This window comes from Capricornis sumatraensis, chromosome 6 (genome assembly GCF_032405125.1).
Source record: "Capricornis sumatraensis isolate serow.1 chromosome 6, serow.2, whole genome shotgun sequence".
In the NCBI taxonomy this organism is placed as follows: domain Eukaryota; kingdom Metazoa; phylum Chordata; class Mammalia; order Artiodactyla; family Bovidae; genus Capricornis; species Capricornis sumatraensis.
In genome coordinates, this window is record NC_091074.1 from 60,134,924 (window position 1) to 60,150,776 (window position 15,853).

General features: G+C 36.6%; 1 protein-coding gene across 3 annotated transcripts in view; it reads left to right on the plus strand.

Moving 5' to 3' along the window:
• Nucleotides 1-15,853, plus strand: part of PCSK5 (proprotein convertase subtilisin/kexin type 5) — a 500,900-nt gene that overhangs the window by 158,989 nt on the left and 326,058 nt on the right. The window lies entirely within an intron of this gene.

The following is a 15,853-nucleotide window of genomic DNA, read 5'->3' on the forward strand; positions in this document are numbered from 1 at the left end:
GAGACCCAAGTAACTGTTAGATAAGTTGCTAAATAAAATTGAATAATCCTTTTATACACTGAGAGGATATTTTGAGCCATACCCTCCAAAAGCATACCTGTGCTGATACATGGACAAACACTACATGTTGTTCATACCTGAAAATTAATGGCTATGTAATTATGATAATTTTTGAAACCCATTATATACAACCTGCTTATTTGGTTTTCCTGTGAACAGTTCTGTAGCTTTGATGAGCTTGGTACATGATTTAGGTGGGGGAGCGGGGAACAACTTTGTCCTGTAAAGAAACCTTGGCTGTTTTTCCCTTGGGCTATAAACTCAGCAAAGTCTAAATAGAGTTCATCAGGGTCAGTATATGTTTTCGAAGAGAGATAAGAAAAAAGAGCAGATTTTCTGATTCCCTCACCTGGCATTAGTCCTTCCAAGACATTTCAGATTTCATCTTCTCAAATACAGTGGCACATCTACCAAGGATAATAATTTATTTAGAACTTTACAGTTCACAAAGCATTTTTACATATACTCTCATTTGACTTGTAAAAATTCATATCAGATAGGTAGTAGGTAGTCTTTGGGGCCCCCAGTGTCTGCGTTGTTTTTTATGTGTAAGGAATGTTCTGTCTTTTGAATCTTGATGGAGAGCCAAGACTGCTCTCCAGTATAGTGAGTGGCTAGAATTGCCAGATTCAGTAGGGACTTGCTCATCCCCCCCTGCTCTAGTCTTGGTCAGAGGCCATGTAGTCTAGATGCTAAAGGTCAGTAGCACATGTGCAAGCTGGCGAAAGAAAAGGCCAGGTAAGCCCTCCTTCACTTGCTCGTGTTCTTTCTCTACAGCCTCTCTTTCTCCCAGCAGGTCTTTCCTCATAGAACAGCCAGGTGTTTTTCTTGATCCTTCGCCTCCATCTTGTTAATTCTATGTTCCCAACCATTCTGATTCTCAGCTTCACAGTGGCTTTTGAACAAACTGCTTTTCTGCTTAACTCAGTTGCAGCAAAGAAACTGAAATGAAGTAACACTGGTGTCCCTGTTTTTCCAGGTGAGGAAAATAAAATTCAAGACAGGTTCACATAGCTTATGAAAGTGAATCTTCCAAATTTGTGCTGTTTGTATCACATCATGCACTTTAATTTGGAACATGATACTAGGTGCTATTTTTGAATACAGTGTTGATAAATAATGAACACTTTTAGTTCATGGCAATAATTGGAGTTATTTTTGAGAATCTAGTGCTTATATTATGACATATAGTTTCATTCAGAAAAGACCTTCTGAAAACTTACTAGGAGAATAGCACTTAAAAATCAAACTAGTGATATACTTAAAAGTATGTAGAAATTTAAGATTTAATCCACCATTTAACTAATACAGTGATCGGTTACTAAACTGATACAGTAAAAACAAGCCATTAGGCAAGATGCAATTTGGAGACATTTTGTTTCTTGTGTTTCATGGAAGCCTGGAGTCTGTTGATCAATCTTAATAGGCTCTCTGTCAATCAGGAGGCTGTGTGGAATGGGTATAGTTCCTTCTTCCTCAACTAAACCACTTTCCTTTTTAAAAACCTCATTAAAATCTATTTTACTGGTAGTTTTACTCCTAAAGGGCTTCCCTGGTGTCTCAGTCGTAAAGAATCTACCTGCCAATGCAGGAGACACAGGTTCGATCTCCCCTGGAGAAGGAAATGACAAGCCACTCCAGTATTCTTGCCTGGGAAATCCCATGGACAGAGGAACCTGATGAGCTGCAGTCCATGAAGTGGCAAAAGAGTGGGAGACAACTTAGCAATTAAACAACAACATTCCTCCTAAAATCAGATTTGAAATAAAGCGTTCTATTTATACAGAACCAAATAAACCATTGTAAACCAGTGCTACAGACCAGAGGAATAAGGTTTAGAAGAGCTGTCACTGGAGGTAGGTAGACATTATAGTGAAGTCTCCTGGAGCTGTGGCGTTTGACCTGAGTCTTGAAAAATGACTGATGAGAGGGAATAATCATTACAAAGAGACTGTGTGGTGGCTGGAAGTGCCTTGGTATTAGTGAGCTCCTTGCAAGGTTTGAAATAAAAAGCATCTTCCTGTTTACCCATTTTGTTTTTTATTCTCTTTTGTTAAGAGAAGTCATAAATTTCTTATTTTTCCTAGAGCCTCTTATCTAAATTACAAATCTGAACATGTTTTTACTCTTTCTTCAAGCCCTTTGTGACCAAGTCCAAACTCTAGATATATGCAAAGAATTCATAATGTGTCCTCTATTTTTAACTTATATTGCATTATACTCCAATTTTAACTAATTTTTTTTACAGCTCTCTGAAAATAGCATGCTTCATTTGTGTTGGACACTGGTGAATAATAGACATGCAATAAGTGATTATCATTCTGCTGTGCTTTGTAGTTATTAACTATAAGGTGTAATCTTGATATGCATTATAATTATTACTAATTTAACACAATTGAAAGCTGAGTTTCCCTATATCTCTGCTCTGTGGCAAGATCATTGCCCCTTTTTTTTCCTGAGAAAACCAGGGGAGGAAAAAAGACCATGAAATGTGGTGAAGAATTTAAAACCAGTGCCAGAAATAAAAGATTTAAATTTATTTTAATTTGCCCTTAATCTAATATTCCAAGTTATTGAGTAAATTGCCCTAACAGCCATTTTTGTTTCTATTTGTATTTATTGTTCAGCTGCTAAGTCCTGTCCAACTCTTTGTGATCCCATTGACCCCACGCATGCCAGGTTTTCCTGTCTTTCACTATCTCCTGCAGTTTGCTCAAACTCATGTCCATTGAGTCAGTGATGCCATCCAACCATCTCATCCTGTGTCATCCCCTTCTCCTCCTGCCCTCAATCTTCTCCTACCTTAAGTGACTATAAATAACTAACAGTTTCAGTAACAGGAGGAGATCTTCCCTTTATATGCATACTTGTTAGTATTTTCCTTAGATTAAAATTAAGGAGCTTCATTTCAACTCTGAATAGCAGAGTAAAATTTACATGGAAAGAAAATATTGCAAGTTATGTGGAGCCATGTTCATTAATATCAATTGATCATTAATTCTTAGCCATCAGAAAAATTATAAATTAATTAAACTTTTATTTATTTTTTTTTCTTTCAGATATTATGTGCTGGCTTTTCTTTAAACAGGGAGGTAAATCAAGTAGTATAAGCCTAAAAAATTGTTTTCACAGAATAATTTTAGTATGAAATGGTAAAAATAGACCATGCACATTTATTACTGATTAATGGAACTTTTGAGACAATTCCTTTAGAGATTTGAAATCTAGTGAAAATCTATCTTTCCATCTCATTACACTTAAATATCTCTCTTCTTATTGTGTTCTCATTTATTAACTACAATGTTGATATGAAAAATTATGGTCAAACTGCTTAAATATTTAGCATACCTTGGAAAGAAGCAAATCAGAAATAATTGGACCAACTTAAGGAATAGCTTCAGATTTAGCATTTAGCTGAAAAATTAAAAATAATAATCATACATGAGTTCTTCATAATCAAAAAATAATAATGATTGAGGTCAGACATTTCCAATTATGTTTATCTTTTACTGATATGAGAAGATTGGAATTAATCTAGAGATTAGGAATTAAGACATGGTGATGCTTTTGAACCAGGAATACAAGCTGGAATTAGGGAATGGTGTCTAAGCAGAGTGACCGTGAATGAAAAGTCTGACATGGGGAGACACACTAGATGGTTACAGGAATAACTTGGGACGAATCTTTTTGCCAGTGGGGGACTTAATTGTCTCATATATAAAATGGAGACAAAAATAGCTCCTTGAATTTTTCTGTGAGAATTAGATAAAGCATTCTTAATGTTCAGGATTCTATAGGCCCTACTGGCCCATGTGATAATGCAGGGTATTATCGCTGCTTTAGAGGTTTTATCATCAGGAACACTTAGTAATGTAGCTGTGAATGAAATGAATCATTGACACTTTTCCTCCTATTTCTCCAGGGGAAATCACTTCTACCCAGTTTGGAATGTTTATATTCTAAAAGTGGAAACAGTGGGAGTGGTATGTGGATTTTAGTGGGACCGGAAAAGGGTGCAAGTCTGAAATTCTCTTGGAAAAACTAAATGGATCCCAGAGCTTAAGGAGTTCATCTACACTCTAACAACTGGTTGTTTCAAGAGTCTTTTCAAAGTCAGATTTTCATAGTCGAGTGTCAGTAAAAGATTGAATATCCCTTCTGAATCTGTTCAAGAAAACTGATCAGAGTCAAGCCATTCTATGGAAATTACCACATTTCTTGCCTCATGCATTTGCTAAGAGGACATAGAAGAAGAGGAACATGATCATAAATTTTGAAAGGCATTCTTAGGTTTACTTAATTGCTATAAGTTTATCTTGATTTTTTTTAAAAACCCTTAAAAGATCATTTAATTTTGCATTTTATTATATGATTTATTTATTGGATTTACAGCAATCTTTCCTTCAAAGAATGACCCAAAAAACTCCTATGAATACAATCATTACTGTGATTATGAAAAGAATTATGACAGAACAGTGGTGAACACGCATCTCGGTGTATTCCTGAGATTACAATATGCTCTCCATCCAAGGCAAGAGAAAAGTTTTAAAACAGTGATTATTTCAACATTCTTGTTCAAAAATTTGATCTACCTTGTTTTCACCAGTTGGTGACTGGTTTCCATGGAAATGGAAATGGAATAAGCATTCCTCGTTTTAGATTCTCAGCTGCCCCATGCCAACTGAGAGCTGTAAATGCCATTTGGTTAACAGCAAGGATCCAGAATTCTTCCATTTTAAAGTGGCAGAGAGAGAGAGGAATAGAAAATGTTTGCCAAGTCATTTTGCTTTTCTCTCTTTGAAAAGGACACAGTTTTATGATTGTCTGAGCTATTGACTGATGGTTATCGAACACATACTTCGTCCAAGAGTGCCTCTTCTGACTAATCTGTTTAAATCTCTTTTCCACCCTTCACAAAGTTCCTTACCTCATTGAGATTTAATTGGCTTGTGATTGCCTTCCTGGTTGTCCACCTGCTGTCCCAGTGATGGTCACTGAACAGAAAAATGTTGTCAGAAATGTTGGAAAGAGACAGTTGAGTGATTTCAATGACCTGAGACTTGAAAGGGAAAAAAAAATCTGTTGAAAAAGGGAGTAGATGGGGGCAAGTTAGAAAATGATTACTCTTGAGAGAATGTTTGTTAATTTTGACGCAAAGATTTCCTATTTCTGAGATTGTCACCTCCAGCCACTACATTTTCTAGAACTATTCTGTAGGGAAGATAATGAAGAATACTATAAATAAATGCTTTAACCCCAAATATCTTTCTCAACACAGTTGTTTTCTTTTTTTTTTTTCTTTTTGAGTCTAAAGAGTTGAATAGATCTGAATGCTAGAAAAGAACCTAGTAGTAGCATTAACACATACTGTTTTCTTTTATATTCTAAGATGTTTAGATACTAGACCAAGAAGTTCTTAAATGTCACCCAGTGGAGTTCTATGAACTCACTTCTTGTGGGACGTAAAGAGTGTCGCAGTGTCTAACTTTAATAAAGAAAACCAGACATAATGACATCCAGCCACAGACCTTCCCTGTGTCCGTCAGTGTGGTCTCACACCTAAGTCAAAGCAAGTAATGTGTGAACTAAGGAAATAAGAACCTCACCCCAAACTTAAACGGCATGACTACTTCAAGGGAAATCTTACTGTTGTTGATCATGCGATTTAGGGCCTGACATTTTCTATTATCACATTGTATTCATGGGGGAGTAGCCTTCTTATGATTGTTTTGGTGTAAACAGCTTGTGCATTCCAGTGACAAGAAAAAAGCACTTAGGCTATGGAAAGGGACTTGCATAGAATACACAGTGAAGGTCAAGATAACAAGCCAATTCTGAACATGGCAGTGACTCAAACTCTGTGACTGCTTCTGCACTCTCAAGAGAGGAGAGCAAGTTCCTTATTCTCTTACTTAATCTATCCTGGTTTGGAGAAGCTGTGCATGAGGGACTCAATTCTGAAATAAATGGGTGTTGGGAGGAGCAAATGTTAAAAATGAATCTCCTTAAATTGGGGCCAGAGTCTTGTAATGAACGATACAAATGGTGTTTTATTTTAAACAATAAAACTAAAATGATGAAATGCCTGTAGTTTATTATCTAACAGAACAGGCAGCTATAGCCATTCTTACATCAAACAAAAATGAATCATGTTTAAAGTTGTAGTTTTTATGTAATATTATGAAATTTGAATTTTAGTAGAGTAATAAACAGACTCAGTTTATAAAAATCTTTATCGTTTTTTCCAAGGGCCATTTGGAATCATTTTATTGACAAATCATTCTCATTTAAAGCCACTGTCACGTCGCCAGCCTTGTTCCATTTTCACTAAATCTCGCTCTTCTGGATCCTCTTTCAACAAAAGCTTTCAGAGTGATTAAAGCTATTCTTGAATATTATTTTCATTGATTGTATGAAATCCTGTGTCTTTTGCAAGTTCATTAGGCAGTTGTTTGCTTGATTTGCCTTGTATTGTTTGCATTTTATATTTACGCAGAGATAAAAAGTTTCTAGGGCTGCTGTCTATGGGGTCACACAGAGTCAGACACGACTGAAGCAACTTAGCAGCAGTAGCAGCAGCAGCACTGAAAAGGGTGGGGCTGCTTGAGTCCTCAGTGATTTTATTAGAGGTAGGATCATTCGTGAATATCATTTTTACTTGCTTGGTTAGGAATCCTAATCATTATGATACCCAGTTTAAAAAGAACCTGTGGCAGTGATCCAAATAGCTTCAAACGTGTACTTGTGAGCATTCCTCTCAGAAAGTCTCAAGTCATCGTGACTTTATTGGCTCTGCTGAGTGTGTGTGTGCCTGAAGATAGATACATGTTTTTCCATAAATTGATTATGCATTTGCTGTTGTGGAAACACTAGGACTTGATGTCAGGAGATCTGGGTTCAAGTTCTTTTGCAGTAAACTGGCTGGATTACCTTGGTGAAGTCACTTAGCCCATAGCAATCTCCATTTCCTTCCCTCTAAGAGGGATAAAAGTACATGCAGTGCAAGATTATCAAAGAAATCAAATTAAATTAAATTTATGAGAATTTAGGTGAGATTATCTAATAATAAATAAGTGAAACTTGCCGTTTGTTGATTTGATCTCTAAACTGCAAATTACATTAAGCATTCTTTCAAATGGAAATTAACCATTGGATTTGAATGATACATAATAGCTACTGAGCTGATGAATTTACATTAAAACATATTCAGTGTTAGTATCAAATCATAGGAAGGGGAGGTAGAAAACATAGAAGCATGTGTTTTTGGTTACCAAAAAGACATAAATGACTATGGCTGTATTTACCCTGCATACCTAGAAGCCAGAAATTTATCAAACTGTACAATGTAGGTAAATCTGTTAATTTTCCAGCTAAGAATATTTTTTACATTTTCAAAGGGTTAAAGAAAAAAAAAAGGATATGTGACAGAGACTGTATGTGGCCCTATAAAGCCTGAGAGATTTACTATTTGACCCATTACAGAAAATGTTTGCCAACCCCTGCTCATAAACTCATGCAAATACTATCATAATAAAGACCCATTCCTTATGTTGTTTCTAAATGAAATATTATTTCTGTGCTAAAATGCTGAACTGATAATGAGGAATTATGATAAATTATATGTTTTGGAGGGAGGCATTCCTTAATTGTTGGTTTCATACCTCCATAATGTTGAGAACCTTCCAATATGTAAGGAAATGATTCTGATGGACTCTTCAGAGAGAACCAAGAATAGCTGTCAATAAACAGAAGGGCTGGCAGGTGCTTGACAGAGCTGAGGTGAAGTGATGATCACCCAGTGAATAGAAGGTGTTTGAGTTACTTATATATACTTTAGGACCTCTTTCTCAAGTTCAGAGGGACCCTGGGACTAAGTGCCACCCAGCTCCTTGGATCTTGGGGCCATGGTTTACCTACTGTATTGCAAACAAATCTATAATAGTCAACTATTTTAGATTATTATTCCCTGCAAAGTACAACGCACATCTTTAAAAGTGTTTTGACAGTTCATTCATGATATTGAAGCAGTTTCAAGCAAATTGAGGTCAAATATTTATAAGATCACATTTCTCCATCAGTCAATTGTTAATAGATTTTGAGCAAAACAAATATTTTTAGCCTATTTCATGATGTATGTACCACTGAATGTACCACTGAATGGTATCTTTACCTGGATATTTTAGCAAAAGCAAATAGAAGGAGAATGTTAAACAGTTTACTGCTAAGTGAACAGAGACTTGTGAATTACTACCTATTATTCAGGATTTCTAAGCCAACAGAATTCATTGAAAATACATTATATCATGGCTATTTTTCCCACTATTTGAATCCTTAGTGACTAGTACATTCCTTAGGATGTATTAGGTACTCAATAAATATTTGCTGAATGAATGACACAGAAAAGTTAATTAATTATGAACCAGGACATCAGAGTTGTCTCATTACACACACTTAACTAGGTCATTATAATATTTATAAAATGAGAATTTACCTATATACAAGACCATGGGTAAAACTGAAATATTCTCTGTTTAAGGTACCTTCTAGCATCATGGTCTCTTATTTTTTCTACTTTAGAAATGTTTATATGGAGTGGTTTTCAGTATACATTTGTAGAAGAGAAGTATGTATGGAAAGAAATAGACCAGAAAAATCAAAATTATAATTTGATACAGGTCATTATTTCTTTCATTATCTTTATAGATCTTTTTCCAGTCTCCTGGTATACACACTCAGTATATTCTTCATATTTCATGCTTTCATGAGTTCTAATTATGAAATTTTCTTATAATTATGAGGATGCAGAATTATAGGAAAAGTCATTTCAGGTGTAAGGAAGAGACAGTTGTTTAGGCTGCATACCAAGCATTTTCATAAACACCAACCTGAAGTCAGAACTCTTGGAGCCGAAATTTCTGTAACACCTTATACATAAACCTTGATTAGTGTGTACCTCAATACTTGGTACTTATTTGCATACATTTTACAGCACCCCTGTCAGTGATCTTCGTTCATTGGTTAGTTGAAATCCCAGGACTCTTTAGGCCACAAGTGGTAATTAGATGGATAGAAATATAACGTTTTAGTAAGGCAGTATCAGCTTTATTTCTTCAGGAGGAGTGCTCACCAGCTCCAGGACTATTTTTTACTCTTCCCCTGTCCCCCCACCATGACCCAAGTGACACCCAAGTGACACTGCTGGTGTGCTAGAAAGAAAAGTGTCAGAGTCCCTTTGCCCTAGAAGCCTCGTGCTCTTAGGAACAGTATTTCTTGCAGTTGCCTATGAACAGAGCTTGCAGGGCCACACAGGGAAGGTCACATTCAGTTTCCAGAGTCCTCTCTCAGAAGCCCAAAGCCATGACTCCTCACCATGTGTTTCTTGTTCTGGTCACAGACCTCCCAGTTGTGGTCACTCACTAGTTAAAGTTCAGTATTTTGTTTTGTTTTTAACCATAAAGGGTGTTGTTTGGTAGCTGACATTCCACCTTCTTCAGATACCAAGGGAAATAGAGCTAGAATCTTAAAGTAATTTTTCCATAGATAAGGAGAAAATCTTTTGTTAATCCTTTACTCAGACTTTTCCCCACCAAGACTGTGAGTGCCATAGCTTTGGATGCTTCAACTCTATATGCCCTTGTTAAGAAGATGTCTGGGACATAGGATGTAGATTGTCTGGACTTGAGAAAGGGAGAAGGGACAAATGGAAGGAAAGAGGAAGGAAAAGCTGGGAGGGAGTAATATTGTTAACTAAAAGAATTCTTGGTCAGTACTTTAATAATTTTCAAAAAAATAAAAATAAAATAGCATTCCTGACAGAGTTCATTGCTTACCTAAAAAGAAACTTCACATTTCCCTGTGCTGGAATTGTAGGTAGTAATTATCCTAGTAAAGCAGACAGATGTCCAGTAGAAAAGATGGGCATCATGTTGTCCCTCCAGCTCCAGGGACGAGTTGGAGCCTCCAGATCCATATTTATGAACTTTAAAGAGAAGACACTTGACTCTCAGCTCACTAAAAACACATCTAAAGAGAATCAACAGGAATGACTAATTTCTGAATACTTGTAGTCAAAAGGTAAGGGAGATAATATCTCAGGCCCCCATTTGTGGTGAAAAATGCTATCAGACTGTTTCCAAAGCTTTGACTATAGGGAGTAAAAACTAGTTTGTGTAATTTTCAGAGACCGAACAGAACCCTCTGATAAGAGCTTAAGGAGCTGGAAGAGCAGGGTGGTGGGCTCTTAATAGATGCAGTGGGGAAGGAATAGCGTCACAGAATTACTAGGGGATGTAGACAGGCATCGGAGAAGGCGATGGCACCCCACTCCAGTACTCTTGCCTGGAAAATCCCAGGGACGGGGGCGCCTGGTAGGCTGCCGGCTATGGGGTCGCACAGAGTTGGACACAACTGAAATGGCTTAGCAGTAGCATAGACAAGCATGGCAATGTGAATTCATAGAAATAAGCTCAAGTAACATGTAGAAATTAGTAAATCAAAATAGTAATCAATAAAGCAAAAAAGAGTTGAAAAGCATGATGGGGTAAATTTATAATATCAACCAGGGAGCCAAGTAAAAGGGCCTAATTTAATCATCATGATTAATGAATTTCATCAAAGGTATCTCTCATACCCAGTGCTTTGACATTGTCGTTGATGTATAAGATAAGGGTAGGAAGAGAGGTAAGCTGATGAAAAGCCTACCTTTTGGTCAGCCACTATATATAAAAACGTATAAAAATGCCTACTGTAGGCTTTCTTAAAAAATTGAAGTATTATTGTTTTTGGACTTCCCAGGTGGCTCAGTGGTAAAGATTCTGCCTACCAAGTGGGAGATGTGGGTTTGATCCCTGGGCCGGGAAGATTCCCTAGAAAAGGAAATGGCAACTCACTCCAGTATTCTTGCCTGGGAAATCCCATGGATGGGGAGCCTGGCAGGCTACAGTCCATGGGATCACAAAAAAGTCAAACATGGCTTACTAACTAAACAACAAACAGACAATGGTTGATTTACAATGTTATGTTAGTTTCAGGTATACAGCAAAGTGACACACGCACACACACACACACATATATACATACATATGTAGTGTTGGTCCCTGAGTCGTATTCAACTCTTTGTAACCCCATGGACTGTAGCCCACCAGGCTTTTCTGTCATGGAATTCTCCAGGCAAGAATGCTGGAATGAGCAGCCATTCTCTTCTCAAGGAGATCCTCCTGACCCAGGGTCAAACCTGTGTCTCCTGCATTGCAAGCAGATTCTTTACAGTCTGAGCTGCCAGAAAAGCCCACATATATATATATACACAAACAAGTTTTTACTCCATGTAGTGTGTCTGTGTTGCAAATTCTTTCCCCTTATAGATGATCACAAAATACTGAATATAGTTCCCTTTGCTATACAATAGGGTTATCTGTTATAGAAGTGTGTGTGAGTTAACCTGCTGTGGGTTTTATTGTACTTCATCATTCCATACAACATTATAGTTGGGAGAGCAACAGAAGTGAGGTAAAGAACTAGGTTTTCTAATAAACCAAGCTATTTATTCTTTCCTTTAAATGTGAGCTAGTATGTTTAACAGTGAATTTATTTATCAATGAATAAGTAGTTTTCCTAGGCTGGGGAAGTTAAGGAGGAAAGAAAATGGCAGAGGTGAGAAAAAAATTCTAAAACAGTTTGACCACTTGAGATTTATTTATTTTCAGTATTTTAGGTCCTGACTGAAATCTTCTTGGATTACAATCAATATTATAATAACTGTACAAATTCTTCAAACCTACAATGATTTTTAAACTGTAAAGTAATTATAAACTCACAGTGAGTTTAAAAAATAGTAGAGATCCCCCATATCCTTCACCTAAATTCCCCAGTGGTAGCAACATGTGTAATTATAGCAAAATATCAAAGCCAGGAAAATTACATTAATGCAATTTACACACATTATTCATATTTTCCAAGTATTTAGGTGTATTCATGTGTATATGTGTCATATTGACAGTAATTTTAACCATCCATGAGAAATACTCTGTACCCTTTTTTAAATACTTATTAGTCATTTGCATATTATATTTCTGATGCTAATTCTTAGTAGTATTCTGTTACTACATAATGCTCTAATACTGTATTTTTTCATTTTCTTTCCTTGCCTGCAATGTATCTATTAGGCTTTGGAGCAATTGATGAATGCTTTTATTAATCTCTTCAAATATTGTATATATTACTCCTGACAGCCAAAAGGAGGATTCATAATGTGTGTTGCTAGGTATAAAAACTGTCATAATTTAAGTTCATGTTTAAATTTCTTTGCATATTAGGCTATCAAAAGGCCTGTGAATACAATCATATCTTATGTGCCCTTCACTGTCTTAATTCAGGCTACTCTAACAGAGTAGGCTGGGTGGCTTAGACAACAAACATTGATTTTTCACAGTTCTGGAGGCTGAGAAGTCTGATATTGAGGTGCTGGCAGATTTGGCTTTTGGCTTGTAGATGGCTGCCTTCTTCCATGGCAGAGGGAGAGAAGTCAGCGCTCTTGTGTCTTTTCCTATACAGGCACTCTTTCCATCGTGAGACTACCGTACATCACCTAGTTGTCTCCACAAGGCCGCATCTCCAAATATCATCACACTGGGATTAGGGTTTCCATATGTGGCTTGGGATAGAATGGACAAAAACATTCAATCCATAGCAATTATTGTGAATGCATTTTCTTGAATTTCTTCCTAGTATATTAAAAAAATTTAGTATTATGGAAGCCCCAGCAACTATGTTTAACTGTCATCACATCAGAAACTATTATCTTAATAATTTCACAAAAATGAATCATCAGAAATTTGACTTGTGGCTTTTTTCATCCCTAAAAATGTTCATTTACCCTTTCCCCCCTCCCCCCCACCTCCCTGCTGCCAACATGTTCCTTAAGCTTTTTGCTGGAGATAGATAGACTGAAAACCTATTTTCAGCTATTTCCCATTCTTCTGAAGTTTGCATTTTTAAGATTCCCAGCATTTGCTCCTTATAACTCAAGATGAATAATTTAGTTTGGAGATTCTATAAAATGTATTGTCAAATATGCTGTCATCACTACTAATGAGGAAGTAGTTGCCTCTACCTCACAGAATAAGCAGGGTAGTGGCAAGGAAGTCCAGAAATCTTGGCCATCATTCAAAGGCTTAGGAATATGGGCCCCTGTGAGTCTTGCTGCAAGAGTAAAAAACATTAATTTATCTATGCCCAGGAGACCCAGATCTAGTCATTGCCCCATCACAGTTTATACCTACTAATCACTATATGATTGACTACATTTCTTGCAATAAGAGAAGTAGTGTCTGTTTTGCTTACTTTGCAGAGTTGAAGTGAGAACCAGATGAGGTTAAAATACTTTGAGAAGTGGAGAGGGTGATATAAACAAAGTGGTAATATTATCAAGAGCTACACAAGCAAGTCACAAAGAAAGGCCCTGCATGATATATTGGAGAATACCTCAAACATATCACTATTCTTACTCTCCTGTCCCTTTCTAAGGGGGCTTTGAAGTAAGCTCAGATGGAAGGTTTTTGCTCAGATTTAAACAAAATCAAAACATGCCAAGGTGAATGGACACATCAGATGTCAAAGGGACTAGAAACAGTGGGGGCAGGAGCCTGGAGACAGAATCCATGAACAGCCGAAGATATTTGTTCTAAGAAAGAAAAGACATAGAAAGTAGTCTTTCTCCAACTTGCCATTGCTTGATTCCATACAAGTATAATTTCAAGCAATGTAGTGATCACAAACCGGAGACCTCATGCATGTGTCCTGATGTTTGTGATTCATTGCTGAGCTTGTTCACATCTTACCTTCAGATTCATGGTAAATCTCAAATGAATTAATGTTTCCATCCCTACTAACGCATATGAAATTTAAAAAAAGTTTATAAGGCAGTGTGTCTAGAGCAGGAGAAAGCAAACGAAAGTGAAGACAGTACTACTATGTAGCAAGATGTAATGGACCCCACAAATTTATGTTCTAGCCTCACTTCACTTGTATGAGCTCACAATATTAGAGAAATGACTTAACAGGCACTCTCTGATCTGATTTTCCATCTTTTCAATCAGATAGCCAAGGTAAAACTTCTTGAGACCTATAATTACAGTGGTTTCTTGTTGGGAATATGTAATGTAGCAGATGAGAAAACTTATATTTCTGAGTAAGAAAAAGGGAAAGGACAAAGACAGATGTGATTTTTAAATCAAGATGCTCCTTAAGAGCCAAAATCGTTTATTCAAGCAAAGATTCCATAATACATAATGTTACATAACACAACATTTTACACTTACTAGGGCAGACATAACAACATCCTTAAGGGATTCAGAGAACTGATGCATTTTTAATTCCTAGTTTCTCTGCATGTACTTTATTTTAGATGTTATTCAACTTAAGTCCTTGAATTATATATCCTTATAATTTACATAATTGGGTCATCTTTTATAGGTCTCAGAAAATATGTTTCTTAGTAATATTGTGAACATATGTAATAAAGTTAAACAGGTGACTCATTATCTTTCCAAAGAACATTGTATGGGACTTGGATAGTAAAATTTTTTTTAGGTACATGTGCGTCCAAGCTTAATCTAATGAGTATATTGTTTTCTAGACTAAAATCTACTAAGTCTTTCTTCTTATGCTAAAAATACTTTAAATGATCACACTCAGTCATGTCTGAAGAAAACTACATCTGAAAAATAGTTTTGTTTGTTTTGTGGCTTTCATATTTACTGACATCATGAATATACTTTTTGTTGACCACCCTTTGTTTTTTGGGAGAAGGAAGAAATTGAGTCATGATCACATACTTGAATAGGTCATGATGATATATCCATTGTTCTATGATCTATTTAAAATCCATGTCAAAACAGAGTCTAACTAAGATATAAAAATAAAAAAGATGACTAGTACTTTACTTGGAATAATGATCATTGTCATCTGAAGAGTGGGCTGTTTAAATGTAGTTGAGCTGCAATTTGGACCCTCAATTACAGTATGCTGAAATATATGATTTAACTGATATTTAAAATATATGTGTCAGCAGTAGAGTATAACTTGCCTGTCTCCTCAAAGTAGTCCACATATCATGATGTAGAGCCTTGTACAGAAGAAATGTTTTTATAAGGAAAATACTCACTGTGTTCTTCACTTACAAACATTCACTGTACATGAATAATGCACATAATATGTACAGGGCTTTTAGAAATACAGAACCAAGTTACTTCTATTTTTTTAGTGATATGGTAGAACAGATATTCGGAGAAGGCAATGGCACCCCACTGCATTACTCTTGCCTGAAAAATCCCATGGGTGGAGGAGCCTGGTGGGCTTCAGTCCATGGGGTCGCTAAGAGTCGGACACGACTGAGCGACTTCACTTTCACTTTTCACTTTCATGCATTGGAGAAGGAAATGGCAACCCACTCCAGTGTTCTTGCCTGGAGAATCCCAGGGACAGGGGAGCCTGGTGGGCTGCCGTCTACGGGGTGTCACAGAGTTGGACACGACTGAAGTGACTTAGCAGCAGCAGCAGCAGAACTGATATTCAATTAAATCTTTCCTCCCACAGTATATCTAAAACTCATGGGAAAATATTAAAGAACTTCTTAGTGCATGGTTGAGCTATGGAGTGCTAGGGTATTTCTCTGAGAAACCTCAAATCTACAAACTAGGTGGGCAACACCAGGCATTTTCCAGAGTAACTAACCAATCCCAACCAGCTTGGAACTGAATTTTAAAAGTCCAGAGATAGCAGGAGACTCTTTCTC